The sequence below is a fragment of the Cervus canadensis genome, chromosome 13, assembly GCF_019320065.1.
Source record: "Cervus canadensis isolate Bull #8, Minnesota chromosome 13, ASM1932006v1, whole genome shotgun sequence".
Taxonomy (NCBI): domain Eukaryota; kingdom Metazoa; phylum Chordata; class Mammalia; order Artiodactyla; family Cervidae; genus Cervus; species Cervus canadensis.
In genome coordinates, this window is record NC_057398.1 from 6,154,612 (window position 1) to 6,160,921 (window position 6,310).

Sequence of the window (6,310 nt, forward strand, 5' to 3'; positions counted from 1 at the left end):
GTAGATAAGAGAAGAAACCATACAGGGTTATTGCAAGGTTTAAATAAAATGATGTTGATGGAATTGTTTTTGTATTATCCAAGCTATATTAGTCTAAACAAGTATCTATACCAGCACATACACGAGCACTGAACATATGGGCATGAATGATGCAGAGCTATTTTTCCAGTTTCTATGATAATTCAGGACTACAAACCTACAAACAGACATCATCATTACTTGGCTACTCCAAATTGCCTCAAAATTATTTCTGGCTGTGTTATCTGAATCACTGTGACCAGGGAGAAGTCATCTGGGAAGGGCAATAGTAGTTGGCCAGCATTTCTCTCAGAAGCATTTGGTACTTGTGGTCAATGCTGACTTTGTTACTGTCCCAAAGGGTGAGGGAGGCATTATCCTAAATGCCCAGCTAAATACTCAGCTCTCAGATCTCAGAGAATCAGAGCATCCATACAGCCAGGGGCTCCATCAGATCAGACTTCATCTGTAATTAGCAAGCAACCAGACTCCTAGAAGGAGTCACTTCGTGACCTGAGGGAAAAGAGAATGGAACTGGCCCTGTGACTTTGTCATCATTAGGAAGGCGGAGAAAGATGCAAAAAGCAATAAGTCCCTTAAAGCGGAATTGTCATGCTGCGGTGGCAACAGCCATATGGTCAAGATTAGCTCAGTTCTTCCAGGAGCAGAGTGCTGGGAATACAAGATGGCAGGAGAGGAAAGACACTCAGAAGCTGAACCGATATTGTGCCGGACCCTGTGCTGGATCCCAGGAATGGAAATGTTGCAATTAGCTTTCACAGGGAGAGAAACTGTTCTGTCACCTACTAGGTCCAAATCCTCCATTACCTACACACACACACACACACACACACACACACACGGGATTCAGTTTTTCCATCCCCCACCCAGACAGGAGGTTTGTATAATACAGTTTCTGCTCTCATGAAACTTACTGATATGTCACTTGGAATTTCTGAACAGGAAAGGGCAGAAAGCGCGAGGATTCAAGCTTTCTAAAAGCAGTTTTTTCCCCAAAAGGGGAAAAGCTAGGCTGTTTAGAGCAAGATTCCTACCCAGCAATGTCCACTGCTGACCTCACTGGCACACATCACACACACAACGCAGAAAGCTGTGTAGACCCAGAAAAGAGGACCAAGGACATCCCTAATCCATGGACGGAGGATATATCATTTCCCTTCCCTGGGCCTTAGGTGCAACATCTGTAAAATGAGAGGGTCTAATGAAATGGTGTGGAGGGTCCCCTCAAGCAATCATATCCTGCAATTCCAAAGGGTTACTTTGCTTACACAAAGTGATCCCCACCCCCGGCAGGGGCTCTTCACTGAGAGGTGCGTGTGGGTGCCCTGTGGAAACCAGGCATCACTGCCGAAGGGCTGGGAGAACACACACACCATAAACGCCACCCAAAGAGTCGGTGTTTGAGAAGCCTGGGAGCAGGAGGGTCTCTGGGGCCGCCAATGCATTGGTTCCCCACTCCTCTGCAGTGAGATTTTTAGCATGTGAGGAGGCAGAGTCACTGGTGGGCTCCAGTGAACCAAGCAGGGTCTAAGCAAATGTGAAGTTTGTTAGCAAAGCCCCCCACCCCACCCACCTTCCTTTCTTGTCCATGCTGACCCCAATTCAAGGGTGGTGGGTCTCTACCATCTCTTCTCTTTCTTGAAATCAACTGTTCTGCCTAGGAAACAACCCACAATATTAATCTCAAGAAAAAAGAAGGAAATGAATGTATATTAGAATGCCAGAAACCCAAGTAAAGGATCTCTCATAACCTTTGCTACTAAGGCCAAGAGGAGGATGAGGTTAGTAAGACACCCACTTTCTTGGGCCTCAAAGCCTAACAAGCAATTGGCTTCCATGGGCAGTGTGTGTAGGGATTCTTCAAGCACTACCCTGAGCGGGAGGCCCTCCTTCAATTTGGTACCCAGGTATCTTCCTTGCCTCCGCCTAATTCTGGGCCTCTTGGCTTGATTCACATGTGTATTCCCATGTCAGATGTATGCAATCAGTCATGCACATGTGCATGTTCAGTCGCTCAGTCGTGTCTGACTCTTTGCAACCCCATGGACTATAACCGGCCAAGCTCTTCCTTCCATGAAATTCTCCAGGTAAGAGTACGGAAGTGGGTTGCCATTTCCTCCTCCAGGGGATCTTCCCAATCCAGGGACTGAACCCACGTCTCCTGGGTCTTCTGCATTGGCAGGCAGATTCTTTACCACTGAACCACTTGGGAAGCATGAACTCAGCCATTGAGAGGCCCAAAGTCACACAGCCCTACTGACATTAAGACCCATCTGTTTGCCCTGTTCCAGCAGCATCATGGTCAATGGCAAAGACCCTGGGTGGCCAAGAAGAGCTCATAGTTTAGAATTCTGGCACCTACATTTGCTAGCTGGTGCAAACATCCATGTTGGGTAGCCTGGGCCAATTTACTTAAATATTCTTTCCCAGCTTCCTTACCTACAAACAAGGGGATAATAGTAACACTGGTATCATAGTGCTGTGATGAAGATCCGGGGAGTAATGCACTGAACGTGTGTAAACGGGTGGTGATGTTGATGACCCCAGTGATGATGAGCACGTCTTGATGAGTATCGGTTGTTACTGCTATTATCCTATCACATTATTGACTTGCAGTGCTCAGTGTGTTATCCTTTCCACGTGGTCTTCGCATTTTACCTCTTGCATACTGGATCTCCAACCATGAATTACTAGATACTATCAGTGACTTCTGGGAAATGACCAGGTATTATCACTGAATCCAGGCAAATTATCTTTTGCAGGAATTTGCAGGAGGGGCCTCAAATCACACAGGGAATGTCCTTTCAGCTCTAACGGCCAGCCTGTGAACCTATGGCTTTGCACATTAAGGAAACGACTCTCCTTTCAGAATGAGGAGCTTAATCCAACAAACAGCCTTTGTCAGGCATTGCAATTCTGTGTTCACTCCAGCACCAGGCCAGCATTTCCTAAACTTTGGCCCCTGGGAGCCTGACATGTGCCTCCTTGGAGGCTCAGGGGCTGCTCATTCAGGAGGCAGTCTACTCCCTGGGGAGGCCCTGGCCCCAGGAATGTAAGGTTGAATGGTGGTGCCTGCCAACCCACTGGCCTCCTTTCACAGTCAATTACCCCTCCGTTAATTGTTGTTGTTAATAATCCACAAAGCACCTTTCACTAGCAGTGCCTAGCGCCAGGGGAAGGACCTCCCCATCAGCAGCGCTTGCTAGTGTGGTCCGGGAGCCAGGATCACACAGGGCCTAACTGCCAGGCCTCGAGCACAGTTCCCATCCGTCAGAATCAGCCCATCAAAGGGCGTTTTGCAGAGCTGCACAGAGGGTGAAAAAGCTGGCAAAGCCGAACTTGGGTCCTGACCGTGACGTGTGAACTTGGCCTCCAGCCTTCTCCCTCTTTCCTCAGCTCTAGACCACCTTTCGGGAGGACAGACATAGAGCAGGGGTGACAAATGAAAAGTGACGGCTGAACCACTGTCCCTGGGGCACAGAGCCTGGCACCCAGCGAGACTGCCCAGGACAGAACGTGTGCCGTGGCTTCCCTTCCCGGCTGGGGTCTCTGGCCACGGCCAGCGCCGAGCCGCCTGTCTCCACACTGACAAGTCGAATTTCATCAGCCCGAAGAGGCGCCCGAAGGGGAATCTGATGGATGTCACTCTGGATGTCACACTGGATGATGCCCAAACACCCACCGAACCCCTCAACTGCAGGGAGCTTTGAAAAGATCCAACATCAAGCCACTCCCCCGGGGGGAGGACACGGAAGCCTTGGGTCTGAGGCCCAGTTACTAATGGGTTTCCTGTTCCGAACTCCTCCTCTGTCTCACTCTCTTCTCTTCCTCTCTTCCTGTTTCCTCCCCCTTAGTTTTTTGTCTCATTTTTCACTCTGACGAATCGCATCATCCTTCATCTCAACACACACCTTCACTCCACCCTAAACCCATGAAGACATGACCCCGCGATGACGTTACACTTATGTCACATGCCTGAAAGTGGATGGAACTGCGAATAAGGCATCTAATTGTGACTCAGAGAAACAAGAGCCTCCTCCCTGTCTCTCCAGAAAGAGCTTCTACTTTGTGAGAAGAACCAAGACAGTCCCTTTGTGGTTGGCCTTTGGGAGCAAAGAGAATAGGTACAGAAAAGACTTGAGGAAGAAAGTAATGAAACCAGACTTCACTGCAACCAAAGGAAGGCACGCTCAAAACAAAAACAGAGAGAGGGAAAGAGGGGACGTGGAGCCCAGAGGGGCTGGGCCACGGGCTGTGATCTGAGTTTAGGAAAAGCTGCAGGCAATGCCTACCGGGTAGCGTGTGTTCCCATGTGCTTCTTACCAGTGAGGGACACATTCTTCCCTAAGAGGAATCAGGAGCTGTGGCTGCAGGCCACATGGTGGGCTGACAGTTTTGCATGGCCAGATGCCTTCCCATACAAAGGAGAGGGGCAGATTTCAAAGAGACAGAGGCTAGATTTTTGACTTTCAGTAACTGAGTCCACAGGAGAATATCCTTTGCACACCTGTAAATATAGAAAGGCCCCAAAACTTACGTAACCTGAGAAATCAGGAGGGTTGAGGAGGGAATACCTAGGGAACACTCGAGGGGTAAGAGGTGCCTGGAAAAGTGTGGAAGATTAAAGAGAAGGCAATGCATAGTCTGGAGATGTGAGAGCTGTGAGCCGCTGTGCGGTGGCAGCGTGGTTTGGACCCCTGAGCTTGCACGTCATCGCAGCTGTGCCAGGAGGCTTTGCCCTGACACACCCTCTCCCAAGGTCATGGTACAGTCACTGATTGGCTGTCTTTGTTGCAGAAACAGCCGAGCTCCCATCTAAACAAACTTCAGTCTTGTTTTTAATCTCTTAACTAGGCAGACAAACCAGTTTCAGATAAGAAAGAAATAGCAATAAAGTAGGGGGGAAACTGACTTTGATGTAACAGTTGATTAACAATTTTTTGCCAGATGTTCCCTTTGGAGACTCAGAGCTGAGATGAAAATATTTAGCTTTTTTGCCAGCCAAAGTTGACACCGAATCCATCCTCAGCAATTTACCAATGTGAAAACTTGGATAAGTATTTTAACCTATCTGAGGCCAATTTCCTCAGGTAGAATGCATATATTAATAACTGTCTCATAGACACTTACGGAGTATGTGTATGTAGTAAGCCTCAAGCATATTTGGTTGTAAATAAATGCTAGTTTTATGTACTAGTGTATTAAGCTATTAAATATGCCCTTGCTAGGTATATAGTTCTCTAGTTCCCCCTTTGTATACCCTCTCTCAGCACATTATTGTTCCTGAATTCCTTCAGTCAATTGATATTTACCAAGAGTCTGTTACACAACAGGTGCCTAGAAGGTGCTGGCAATACTGTAGCATATAAAATATACAAAGTATCATTTCCCTAGAGGAGAGACATTTATCAGTAGAAAGTATAACCAGCCTTCAAAAACAAAACAAGTGAAAAATACAGTGGCTTTTACCTTCAAAAACCTAAATCTTTCTCTATCTGATTTACCTCACTTAGTATGAGACTCTCAAGGCCCATCCATGTTGCTGCCAATGACTGAATAATATTCCATTGAATAAATCACATGTTCTTTTTCTAGTCATCCACTGGTGGATGTTGAGGTGCTTCTGTGTCCTAGCTGCTGTGAAGAGCGCAGCAGTGAACACTGAGGAGCCTGTTTCTTTTTGAATTACAGTTTTCTCCGGATATATGCCTAGAGGTTATCACACTAACTGAACTGGCCAGATAGAGATAGGCAAATATCATATGAAATTGCTTATATGTGGGATGAGAAAAAAAGATACAAATGAAATTATCTACAAAACAGAAAGAGCGTCAGAGACATAGAGGACAAACTTAGATTACCAAAGGGGAAAGGGACAGAGAAAGGGATAAATTAGAAGGTTGGGATTAATGTATATACACACTACTGTGTGTAAAATAGATAACCGACAAGGACCTCTGTGTATAGCACAGGAAACTATACTCAGTATTTTGTAATAAGGACAAATAATCTGAAAGAGGATATATATATGTGTGTGTGTGTGTGTGGAGAAGGAAATGGCAACCCACTCCAGTATTCTTGCCTGGAGAATCCCAGGGACAGAGGAGCCTGGTGGGCTACATTTCATGGAGTCACAAAGAGTCAGAAATGACTGAAGCGTGTGCATGCACACACACACACACACACACACACACACACATATGAATCCCTTTGCTGTCCACCTGAAAATAACATGACATTATAAATCAACTACATTTAGAATTTTAAATAG